At 40.3% G+C, this 13134-nt stretch overlaps 1 protein-coding gene and 1 long non-coding RNA gene across 4 annotated transcripts in view; one reads left to right on the top strand and one right to left on the bottom strand.

Annotated features, from left to right (window-relative positions):
* JAK2 (Janus kinase 2) overlaps window positions 1–13134 on the top strand; it is a 116687-nt gene that overhangs the window by 7451 nt on the left and 96102 nt on the right. The window lies entirely within an intron of this gene.
* Window positions 1–13134, bottom strand: part of LOC139162340 (uncharacterized) — a 56049-nt gene that overhangs the window by 36099 nt on the left and 6816 nt on the right. Inside the window, exons 4-5 of the long non-coding RNA XR_011558304.1 lie at window positions 1862–1954; window positions 964–1137 (exon numbers count right to left, since the gene is read on the bottom strand). This is a non-coding gene — a long non-coding RNA (uncharacterized lncRNA). The remainder of the gene's footprint in view (window positions 1–963; window positions 1138–1861; window positions 1955–13134) is intronic.

The following is a 13134-nucleotide window of genomic DNA, read 5'->3' as shown; positions in this document are numbered from 1 at the left end:
GCACGTGAATTGTTGCCCTAGCTCGGCTCCAAAATGTATGTGTGTGCTAGCCAACTGATTTTGGGCTCACACAGAGCTTTGGGAGGGCGTTTTTGGCTTCCAGAGAGTCTCCAGGGCAAAGGGAGGTGTGCGTTTTACCCTCCCCTAGCTCCAGGGAAGCCTTTGGAGCCTGGGGAGGGCAAAATACGAGCCTACTGGGCCCACCAGAAGTTGAGAAACAGACCATTTCCGGCCTTCAGAGGGCCTCCGGGTGGCAGGGGAAGCTGTTTTTGTCCTCCCCAGGCATTGAATTATGGGTGTGGGCACTCGCGCATGTGCTCTTGGCACCCGAGGGAAAAAAGGTTCGCCATCACTGCTCTAGGAGATAAAAGTAGCCTTGAAGTAAAATTTGGACTGTTCATTACATTCCTGATTAGATAAAAATACTATACATTCAACCGCAAAGGATTTTATTTAGTTCCTAATAATTTAATTCCATTTAGTTCCTAATAATTTCCCAAAATGAGAACTTCCAAAGCTGGGAAAAGGAAAATGTATACACTGACACAGGACATTCAGTACCTGGATTGCTTCCAGAGACAACTGTTAAAAAGACTTTTCTTTGGATTTCAGATACCTGTCCATGGAGGCACCATCAAATGCTGTCTTAGATACTTTTTCCTTTTTATTCAATAGAAGCCATGCTGAAGGGGAAAGATAAACCCCAACAGATATCTCCAATGTCTAGCATAAATCTAATGCAAGGCAAGAATTAGATTTCTGACAAAACAAACAAACAAACACCCTAAATATTAAGAAAGAAAGGATATGTGCAAGACACACTTGAATTGCAGGAAATTCTTGTAATGCTGGCTAATTTGGAACTTGCAGGATGGATACTGCAGCAAGAGGTGGTGAAAAGAGATACCAGGACTATAATAAATAGCATTTTGTTTCTTTAAATTGTTCCTATTAATTACTTACAGCACCAGGAGCCCCTCCTCCATCTGTCACAGTGGTGAGGACTGTCTGGTGTTCATTTTGTTGGGCAGGTTTTACAGCCATGCAATCTTTCTTTCTCTGCCACCCCCAGAGTTGCTTCAGTATCAGTAAAGGATATTAATGAGGATTAAGTGTCTAGTGGGTACTGAGAATTAGCTATGACAAAAAGAGAGAGATAATTATCTGATTGAGGTTAAAGCTGGAAGTTTCTGAGTGATTCTTTTGCAAAAAAACAAAAAGAAAGAGCTAGTTTCTTTGAGCAGTCTCTCTTCCAGGTGTTAATTAAAAATGCAGGTCAAGTGCAAGAGAGCTGAGCATAATAATTAAATTCTCTTTTATTTTCTCCCATTTAATTGTTTTAAATAAAGGGGGAAATTATATACCTTCCCTTTCTTCCATCCCACCTACAGGTAGTCTGTGGGTTACAGTAGTAATTGGGACTGGAATTGTAATGGCAAGGACTGCCTTCCTCCAGTTATAGCTACCCGGCATATCAGGAAGGCAGCCCATGTTGCAGGTCCCGTCTATTCAGGAAACACATCTGGTTGGATCAAGAAAAAGGGCCTTCTCAGTGGTGGCTCCCACTCTATGGAAAACACCCCTAAAGATAAGATTGGCCACCATTTTGTTACTTTTTAGGAAGGCTCTGAAGATGTGGTTCTGTCTGTAGGCCTAGGGACTTTAAGCAGATTTGGAGCCAATCAAGTGCTTGATATGATTGAATTGTTGCCACCAAAGAGAGGGGGCTGGGAGGTGGGGTGTATCGGTTTTTATTCTGGTTTTTAAATGTTTTTAATGTTTGATATTTTTACATTTTTATCCAGAGTTACAGTGTGTCAGTTTGGTGACCATAAAAATAGTTTAATACATAAATAAATACCTTTTGGCACATCTGATTGCTGTCAGTAAATGATGGTCTCACAAGAACTTCCAACTTCCTGCTAGCTTCACCATTGTCTTTGCTTGTGGGAAACTGGCAAGTAAAATTGGAAATTTTGGTCACTGTGACTATGGGCCTCACAAAGACAATTCCATCTGTCCGTCCATTACCCTGGGGGGGGAAACTACTGACCCCCTCAGAGAGGGTTCGCAACTTGGGCGTCCTCAATCCACAGCTGACATTGGAACATCATCTTTTGGCTGTGGCAAGGAGGGTGTTTGCCCAGGTTCACCTGGTGAACCAGTTGCGGTCCTATTTGGACAGGGAGTCACTGCTCACAGTCACTCATGCCCTCATCACCTCGAGGTTCGACTACTGCAACGCTCTCTACATGGGGCTACCTTTGAAGAGTGTTCGGAAACTTCAGATCGTGCAGAATGCAGCTGCGAGAGCCGTCGTGGGGCTTCCAAGATTCGCCCATGTTTCCTCAACATTCCGTGGCTTGCATTGGCTGCTGATCAGTTTCCGGTCACAATTCAAAGTGTTGGTCATGATCTTTAAAGCATGGCTTTGGACCAGACTACCTCTGGAACCGCCTGTTACCGCATGAATCCCAGCAATCAATAAGGTCCCACAGAGTTGGCCTTCTCCGGGTCCCGTCAACTAAACAATGTTGTTTTGCAGGCCCCAGGGGAAGAGCCTACTCTGTGGTGGCCCCGGCCCTCTGGAACTAACTCCTCCCGGAGATTAGAATTGCCCCCACCCTCCCTGTCTTTCGTAAACTACTCAAGACTCATTTATACAGTCAGGCATGGGGGAGTTGAGATATTCCTTCCCCCTAGGCCATTACAAGTTATGCATGGTATGTCTGTGTGTATGTTTGGTTTTATAATAAGGGTTTTTAGCTGTTTTATTATTGGATTGTCACATGCTGTTTTTATTGTTGTTAGCTGCCCCGAGTCTACGGAGAGGGGCGGCATACAAATCCAATAAATAATAATAATAATAATAATAATAATTATTATTATTATTATTATTATTATTATTATTGGCATGCTATGATGACCAAAATTCTGAGGACTGTCATATTCCCCTCTCATTCAGCACCATCACATATTGAATTGTCACTGAATGAGTTGTCATAATCTGAAGACAATGTGCATATAGAAAACAGCAGGATGATTCAGAAAGAATATCTATGTAGAAATTAGGCAGTGGGGATAAGACAACCTGGCCATTGTAAGGATAATTACCTAACCCCTGTGGTCCTGGTAGTCCCTGGGATAACAGATGATGTAGTTTTTAGAATTAAATGTGCAGCATATCCAATTAAATATGCAGCCTTCCAAGGGGAAGGACTGATTTCAGTTTTACTGAGATGGTCTAGAAAAATTCAAAAGAGTTTATTTATTAAATTTATTTGTTAAATATGTATGGTGTCCATCTATCCAGGCTTACAAACTAGAAATAGTTTTGATTAATTGAAAAAATGAAATATATTTGCTCTCTAGAGTTTCTAAAATCAGTAACACAAGAGTTAAAGTCTGATCTTGAGTGGAATACTTTCTAAACCGTTGGGCACTGTGCAAAGCTATTAAAATGCCTAATGTTGATGAAATCTTCTCTGTGCAATGTTTACATTTCAGTACCAGTTAATTGCAAATGTTACTTTATAAGGTTCTGCAGTTGAGGGGTATTTTATGATTGACAAAATATTTTAAAACATTAGCTGGTGGGACGGGTGAAATTAAAAGTAATGCTGCTACAGGAAGATATTATTTTATTCTTGTGGCATAACTATACCCATGCATTAAGTTAAAATATTTTTTGAATTGTTAATAGATTCAGTACATATTTAAAGCTGATTATTGAGTTTTTCAGATAATTTTGTTACATTATTTGAACTTGCCACATGCAGGAATATTTCTAAGCTGCCTTTAGAGATTTTAGTGCAATAAGAATAATTATTTTGGAAACAGAATAAGAGTGTTGAATGAATTACTGTTTTGTTCAATACTATCAATGTTGAATGTCCAGTATGCAGTTGAATATATTTTTAATCTCCAATGTCTCATGTGTAATTGAGTCCAATTAATTTATCTTATGGTCCCAGTAAAGTACATTTTTAATTAACTCAATAGATGAACAGTATTTATCTTTTAATACTAAACATTTGAGATTTTTCTTTTGCTTTTATTGGATTTCCCTTAGATTTAGGTGAGGAAGATATTGAAACTTTGATTTTGGAATATTGGATCTATATTGAAAGTATAATACTGTATTATAGAAAGCTGAAACAGAATGCAACATACTTTTTATTTTCTATACTACACAATAAAATAAAGAAGAGTTATTTAATAATAGAGCCCAGCAAAAAAGTGTGCATGTAAAGGATTAATTAATGTCATAGTTTGTAGTTGGGTTTCAAGTGAGCTATTTTCATAATACAGTACTGCATGTTGCTTAATCAGAATCATTGCCCTGGCTCTTCAATTCTAGCTTCTCTGTTTTAAGCTAAAATTCTGGCTTATTATTCACAGATGTATCTTGTTATTTCTATTGAAAATGGATTTGGCTAACAAATTAAAAGAGTTATGTAGAATCTTAACTTCTCTTTCTTCTAAGAAGCCAGAATATCATTTTTCTAACAAGCTTTGATTTCAAGTCAGAGACAACTCTAAAAATTCTAAACATCCTATTTTTATTGGTCTAATTTTTCATATATCTAATTGCTTTCCCTTTCATGCTGAATGGGAGAGGTTAGTAATAGGAACAGTTTTCACTATGAATTATAAACCAGAATTATGCCTTAGCATTGTAAATGCATCATTGGCCTTAAATTCTCAAACTCTGTAATCTGCCATTTTTTATGCTGATATCCATTATGCAGTTTTCTCAGCTGATGCTAAGCAGTTAATAACTGTAAACATTCTGTCATAAATTGGATGGTGGATAAACTTTAGACCGGATCTCTGAACAATTTGTAATCAATTGTAAAACTTATGAGCCTCTCTAAAGAGCTTGCCATAATCTGAATAAGTGGTGTGGTTGTAATGACTACAAATAGGCATGTCTATGTGACCTGGAGATAGACGCTTTGGTTCCAGAAATACATGTATTTAACAGAGTTACGGTAAAATTAATGGAGAATCTCTGACTCATAAGTTTTCATTTCTGAATATATTTTTTCTTAGAATTGCTGAGGGACAAGAGGGACAATCCGAAGAGGATAATTAGTTTTATTTTAGAAAACTGAATGCTCCAAAAACTATGTGGTTTTGGAGCATGACTGTTACAGAAATTTAAAGGCACTGGGTTATTTAATAGATGTTGATATTTGTACAATTTATTATGGTCATTGTTCAGTAATCATACTTCAATGTACATTTGGGGGAAAAATCAAATTAGTCAGAGAGAGTCAGTTTTAAATAGCTTGCCGGTATTTTAAATGAGGCTGTGCAATTCCTCTTATAGATTCCAAGATTCTGTGTTTCCCCAGACTGGTATTAAAGTGACTACATTGACATTTGAATAGGTTTTCCTCCTTTAATCTCTTACTCAGCAGCCTGAGGATTGATAATAATAACGGCAATTGGCATCTTTGAGAAACTTTTTCTTCATCTCAAATATGTGATTTAAATTTTTTTCTGTTTATACATATAAATAACAAATGAATATAGATCTAAGCATGACCAATTTGATTGTTTACAAAATAAATTTAAAATATTTGAAGATATACAATGGCCTATTGCGAGAGATGACTCTCAGAAGAAAGAGGCATTGTATGCTTGTTTCCTCTTTTATGTCAGGAGAAGCATAAAGATAAATTGAGTGCAATATGGAGTGTTTAAGTGAGGTAGTACAAGAAAAATAGTGTCAATGATTGAATGCTGAAAGACTACAAATTGGGCATGGAAGTGAATTACTAACAAAGATGCACATTGAACATGCATCTTTAGGAACATGGAGAAAATGAGGTTTGAATTCAAAAGAACTATATGAAGAGAAAATTAATGGGGGGAAAGAAAGTCATTGATGGAATTGAGCTTCCCAAAAGACAAATATGAGGGTTTAAACACTAAAGGGTAGTGAATGAAGCAGTGTGTTGACATGGCAGCAAAGACAATGCAGTGTTTGGGCAGTGTCTTTGGTGGTTGGGCAGTGGTGTTGATTTTAACAGATTTCTGCATTTCTGTGTTCTGAATTTCAAACTTAGAAATTATATACCCAGAATGTTGTTCTTTAAATAAGGCAGGACCTCACACCCTCACATCTGATCACTATCCCAATGATTGGAATACCCAACTCTTCTTCATAATCCTAGAGGTTCATATGCTTTTGCCACGCACAAATATGTAGCTTTGGATCATTTTCCTTAATAAATCAATGAACAATTTACATATTTTTTACTCATGTAATTGGTTTCTCTTTAATCAGATTTAGAACTTGTGTGGAAAACAGATCATGTTTGAAGTCATGTTTATTAACGAAAACACTGAAAATTTGAAAGGATCCACAAACTTTTCAGCAGCCCTGTATGTCTAACATCGTCTTTAAACTTGGCAACTTTAAGATTTGTGGACTTCATCTCCCTGACTTCTCCAGCCAGCATAACATAGCATACCAGGCTGGAGAATTCTGGGAGTTGAAGTCCACAAGTCTTAAAGTTGCCAAATTTGGGGACCCCTGGTCTAACACAAGATTACTGTGAATTAAACTGCTATATTTCTCAGATTTTTTTCTGTTTGTCAATTTTTGAGAAGCTTATGGTAGGAATGGAAACTTTAAGGATCTTAATCCATAATGATTCTTTTTCAGTTTCCTTGATATTAACTCACAATTTTAAAAAAATGAATGCCTTCATTATTAAATAGGTGGCAGGGGATGGTATATTTATGAAAGATGTGTAAGTAAAAAATATACTTTTTGTAAGGGGAAAATTATGTCAGCAAGAACATACAATTAATCTGAACTTTGCTGCAGTTAAAGGCTAATATTTACTATGACATAGTATTTTTCATAATAATTTATGTGCTTGCTAATGACAAAAAAAATTAATTTGTATCTGTATATTATTCAGTTCAGAGTTGAATTGAACTATTTAGAAAAAGTTTGAGTTGTGATATTACTTGTTTTTGTCTAATTATTTTCAGATTTATTGAGGATTTTTCCATGTAACAATGCACACTAAAATATTCCTCACAAATAGAACAATCTGTACAATTTTAACTACTTAACTTCTAAGATGTTCCGAAAATTACGCTGTATAATATTTTTAATCTAAGAAAAAATAGGGTGATCCTGAATCAGATGTATACAATGAAAGTTTCCCTCCTCCCTTCCACACATTTAAATCTGATATGCAGTGATGCTTTTCTACAAAGCTGTACAAGAGTCCTTGGGAGTTGGATGGCATAGAAATGTGAATAAATAAATACATACATACATATATACATAGACACACACATACATACATACAGTCGGGGAGAATTTTTGGTGCTGTATTGATATTTTCAGTGTAATCTAACAGATGACCAAATGAGAAATTACTGTCAGAATTTCCTTTAAAAGTATGACACATACTTTTTGCTTTTGGAATTTCTCTTTAATATGTAACTTAGTGGCTGAAAATTCAAGGTGCTATGTTAGTATTTGATGGGAGACTACAACATATTATTTTGAATAATAGGTTGTAGTGTGTCCCTTCTATGTAAAATCTGAACAAACTGAGAAACTCTGTGTTTAATGTTGCCTATTTTTTAACTTTAAAAGTAAGCTGAGTGTCTTCAAAACAATCTGGGTGAGCTGGATAAATTTTATGAGTCTGAAGACTAATGACATCTCATGCCAGAGCAGTGTTGAATGCTTTGCTGCTATAACTGCTTTAAGAATTACGTAATATTTGACTGAAAGACTAAAATTCAGCATTAACTGTTTAGTTGTTGCCATGACTTTATAACACCACCTTGTATAGTAACGTTCATATTCCATTAAGTATCTTCATATTTACCTTTGTGGCTAGAAAGAGTATGATTGACAGGAATGTATGCCAAGAATATATACTGCTCAAAAAATAAATAAATAAATAAATAAATAAAGGGAATACTCAAATAACACATCCTAGATCTGAATGAATGAAATATTCTCATTGAATACTTTTTCCGTACAAAGTTTCTGTACAAGAGCTGGGGTGGCGCAGCAGGTAGAGTGTTGTACTGCAGGGCACTGAAGCTGACTGTAGATCTGAAGGTCAGCGGTTCAAATCTCATCACCGGCTCAAGGTTGACTCAGCCTTCCATCCTTCCGAGGTAAAATGAGGACCTGGTAAAATGAGGACCTGGATTGTGGGGGCCACATGCTGGCTCTGTTAGAAAGTGCTATTGCTAACATGTTGTAAGCCGCCCTGAGTCTAAGAAAAGGGTCGGCATAAAAATCAAATAAATAAATAAACAAACAAATAAATAAATAAATAAATAAATTTGGATGTGCACAACAGTATGTGAAATTGATTCTCAATCAGTGTTGCTTCCTAAGTGGACAGTTTGATTTTTCAGAGTTTGACGTACTTTTTCCACCCCTAAAGCCATTTTTGGCCTCCTGAAGCCCTTCCCCTGCATCCCATTTTTGTGGAAAATGATCTGTTTTTCACAAAAAATAGGGCATTTTTGCCTTTTCCTCAGCCCCTCGGGAGCATTCTGAAGACTTCCCAAACTCTCTGCACACCCCACAGTTGCAAAAATAAAAGGGTGAAAAATGGGCCATTTTTTTTTTTTGGCAGAAACAGTGTTTTTCCCTTTCCTTAACTCCCAGGAGCTCTTGACAGACTTCCCTGATCTTCTGTGCACCCCATTTTTGCAAAAAAAAAACAAAAAACAAAAACAAAAAACAACCAGGTGAAAAATGGTCCATGTTTGCCTTTCCCCAGCAGCACTCTGTAGACTTCCCAGACCCTCTGACTGCCCCGTTTTTTGCAAAAACGGGAGAAAAATGTGTCCATTTTTGCAAAAAAAAAAAAAAAAAGAATGTGCAGAGGGTTTAGAAGGTCTTCAGAGTGTTCCTGGGAGCTGAGGAAGGCAAAAACGTCTCTGCTTTTGTGAAAAACGGAACGCGCAAAGAGTTTGGGAGGCTTAGAAACATAGAAGATTGACGGCAGAAAAAGACCTCATGGTCCATCTAGTCTGCCCTTATACTATTTCTTGTATTTTATCTTAGGATGGATATATGTTTATCCCAGGCATGTTTAAATTCAGTTACTGTGGAGGTTTGTCTGCTGGAAGTTTGTTCCAAGCATCTACTACTCTTTCAGTCAAATAATATTTTCTCATGTTACTTCTAATCTTTCCCCCAACTAACCTCAGATTGTGCCCCCTTGTTCTTGTGTTCACTTTCCTATTAAAAACACTTCCCTTCTGAAACTTATTTAACCCTTTAACATGTTTAAATGTTTCGATCAGGTCCCCCCTTTCCCTTCTGTCCTCCAGACTGTACAGATTGCAGAGTGCTCCTGCGGGCCGGGGAGGACAAAAACCTTTCCTTACTTACCTCTTTGAAATCTTGGTGTGTCTTATAAGCCAGTCTGCCTTATTGTCCAAAAAATACGGTATCCGATTCAGTTTAAAATTAATAAAACATACAGGCAGCATGTGCAAAAACACTTGAAAATCGGCTGTGTTTTAAAATATATCTCATCTGAATGATCCTTCCCTTGTGATATTTTGAATTCTCTAAAATGCTGCAGAACGTTTTTTTTTAATGTAAATTAAATTAGACATTTATTTATTTATTTATTTATTTATTTATTTATTTATTATTATTTATTATTTGGATTTGTATGCCGCCCCTCTCCGAAGATTCGGGCGGCTCACAACAAGTGAAGCAAATCATAAATAATCCGACTAAATTTAAAATATTTGAAATTTTTTTTAAAAAACCATATACTAACAGACACACACACAAGCATACCATGTATAAATTAAACATGCCCAGGGGGAGATGTTTCAGTTCCCCCATGCCTGACGGCAAAGGTGGGTTTTAAGGAGTTTACAGAAGGCAGAAAGAGTAGGGGCAGTTCTAATCTCCGGGGGGAGTTGGTTCCAGAGGGCCGGTGCCGCCACAGAGAAGGCTCTTCCCCTGGGGCCCGCCAACCGACATTGTTTAGTTGACGGGACCCGGAGAAGGCCCACTCTGTGGGACCTAATCGGTCGCTGGGATTCGTGCGACATGGAGTGTTCTACCGTGTTTCCCCGATAGTAAGGCAGTGTCTTACTATCTTTTTACCCCCAAAAGCCCCACTGTGTCTTACTTTGGGGGTATGTCTTACATTGTCCCGGGCACCGGGGCCGGCTCGTCTTCGGGCGCGGGGAGCTGCCGGAAAGGAGGCGGGCGCCGACCTCGACGTTCGGCGGGTTGCGGGGAGCATCCCCTCGCCGCTCCCAGCAATGTTTCTCGGCAGGGGAGGCCAACTCCGCGGCGACACGGACGCTCGGCTGGCTGGCTAAAGGCAGGTCAAGGGGTGGATGGGCAGTCAAAAAGGGTGAGCGGCCGCCGCTGTGCCCTCCTTCGCCCGCCTCCTTTCCGGCAGTTCCCTGCGCGCCCCTCGCCTTCGCTCGCCGCGGCGCCACCCGCCTCTTCCCCTGCCGAGGCTCGGCTGCAAGCGGCTCCGAGGCGAGCGGAAAGGAGGCGGGCGAAGGAGGGCGCAGCTCCGGCCGCTCGCCTCGGAGCCGAGCGGCCTCGCTGGCCGCTTGCAGCTGAGCCTCGGCAGGGGAAGAGGCGGTGGCGCCGCTGCGAGCGAAGGCGAGGGGCGCGCAGGGAGCTGCCGGAAAGGAGGCTGGTGAAGGAGGGCGCAGCTCCGGCCGCTCGCCTCGGAGCCGCTCGGCCTCGCTGGCCGCTTGCAGCTGAGCCTTGGCAGGGGAAGCGGCCAGTGAGGCCGATCGGCTCCGAGGCGAGCGGCCGGAGCTGCGCCCTCCTTCACCAGCCTCCTTTCCGGCAGCTCCCTGCGCGCCCCTTGCCTTCGCTCGCCGCGGCGCCACCGCCTCTTCCCCTGCCGAGGCTCAGCTGCAAGCGGCCAGCGAGGCCGCTCGGCTCCGAGGCGAGCGGAAAGGAGGCGGGCGGAGGAGGGCGCAGCTCCGGCCGCTCACCTCGGAGCCGATCGGCCTCGCTGGCCGCTTGCAGCTGAGCCTCGGCAGGGGAAGAGGCGGTGGCGCCGCGGCGAGCGAAGGCGAGGGGCGCGCGGGGAGCTTGGAAGCAATGTCATCGCCCCCCCGCAATACCGTTTATACCGTGTTTCCCCGAAAGTAAGACATATGTCTTACTTTCGGGGTATGGCTTATATAAGCCGACCCCCCTGAAACCCCCCATATGTCTTACAATCGGGGGGGTCTTACTATCGGGGAAACACGGTATTTATTATTAGGATTTTATTCAAAGTATTTTTTTATAAATCAAGGTGTCAGACATACATAATAATCTTGCCTTCTATTTTATATAAAAGGACAACTCTGTGAGGTATATTTGGCTGATAATTACATACCTAGTTGCAGTTTTAAATGCCGTATCTTTCGTAATATAGAGAAGGAATATCTCCTAAAAACAAGTTCAGTGCTCTTTCTTTTTAAGATAGAGTAATAATCTGCAGACTTGTGTTATCTATGCCTGTATTTACCTTTGTCTGGCTACTAAGCTTGAGAAATCTTCTGTGACAGCAGTAATTAGACATTTAAAATATTTGCTGCTGCTCCTTGCCTTCTTTCCATGGCTAATCAAGTAGCTGCCACAGCATTGGATTGGTTTAATTTATTTAATTTATTTGTATCCAGCAAACATATCCTTCCTCTTTTCCCCACAACAACCTGTGAGGTAGGGAGGCTGAGAGAAAGTGGCTGACAGTGTTACTTGGATGACATCATCATTTCAGTCAGGCAAGCACAGGAACATCTTTGGGTTATTATTCAAACCCTGCAAGACCATGGCTTCTCTGTAACCATCGGCAAGAGCCATCTGGTTCCCACCACCAGCTTTCTACATCTACATAGAAACTTGCAAGATATTTTTGTCTCAGGACCATGTATCCAGCATTCAGTCCCTTATCACCCAACTCCGGAGACTACGATTGGTCCCACTGGCTGTGCTCTCTCAGCTTCTGGGAAAGATGATCTCCTGTTTAGACATTGTACGTTGGGCGAGACTACACGCTTGCCCTCTTCAGTGTTTTCTGTTACTTCATCAGAGGGCGAAACGCAGCAACTCCAACGTCAAGGTTCAGATCTCATTGACTGTACTCAGATCCCTCCATTGGTGGACATCCAATGCCATGACAAAGGGCTGTCTATTCAGAGAACCCACCCGCATCACGATTACAACAGATGCCAGTCTCTTTGGGTGGGGAGCTCATGTCCAGTCCCAAGTTCAAATTTCACCAGAAGAGCCCTTCACTCCTCCACTCGAAACAGAATACCCTACGAAAATAGACTAACAATCCTGGGTCTAGAAAGCTTAGAACTACGGCGCCTAAACACGATTTAAGTATTGCCCACAAGATCATATGTTGCAACGTCCTACCGGTCAATGACTACTTCAGCTTCAACCGCAACAACACAAGAGCATGCAACAGATTCAAACTTAATATTAACCGCTCCAAACTTGACTGTAAAAAATATGACTTTAACAATCGAGTTGTCTAAGCATGGAACTCATTACCGGACTCAATAGTGTCAACCCCTAACCCCTAACATTTCTCCCTTAGACTATCCACAATTGACCTCTCCAGGTTCCTAAGAGGTCAGTAAGGGGCGTACATAAGTGCACTAGTGTGCCTTTCGTCCCCTGTCCAATTGTCTTTCCTTTATCTTATATATCATATATATTTTCTTCCTTTCATATATCTTCTCTATTTTTACATATTATCTTTATATATATATCACTTCATGTCTATTCTCTTCCATATGTATTGTGTATTGGACAAATGAATGAATAAATAAATGAATAAATGAATAAATAAATAAATAAATAAATAAATAAAAAGTGGCTCAGGAATGTTGGAGCCCATTGGACTTGTCCTAAAACATAAATTGTTTGGAGCTGCAAGTGGTCCCTCTGGCTCTTCATCATTTCAAGCATCTGGTGCAGTGGTTCTCAACCTTCCAAAAATGTTGCAACTCTTTAATACAGTTCTTCATGTTGTGGTGACCTCCAACCATAAAATAATAGAATTATTAGGAAACTCAGGGGTGGGTTCCAACTTATCTCACTGCTGGTTTGCTTACTCCTGCACTGCG

Source organism: Erythrolamprus reginae, chromosome 2 (genome assembly GCF_031021105.1).
Source record: "Erythrolamprus reginae isolate rEryReg1 chromosome 2, rEryReg1.hap1, whole genome shotgun sequence".
Lineage (NCBI taxonomy): Eukaryota > Metazoa > Chordata > Lepidosauria > Squamata > Dipsadidae > Erythrolamprus > Erythrolamprus reginae.
This window is presented reverse-complemented; position numbering and strand designations above follow the sequence as displayed.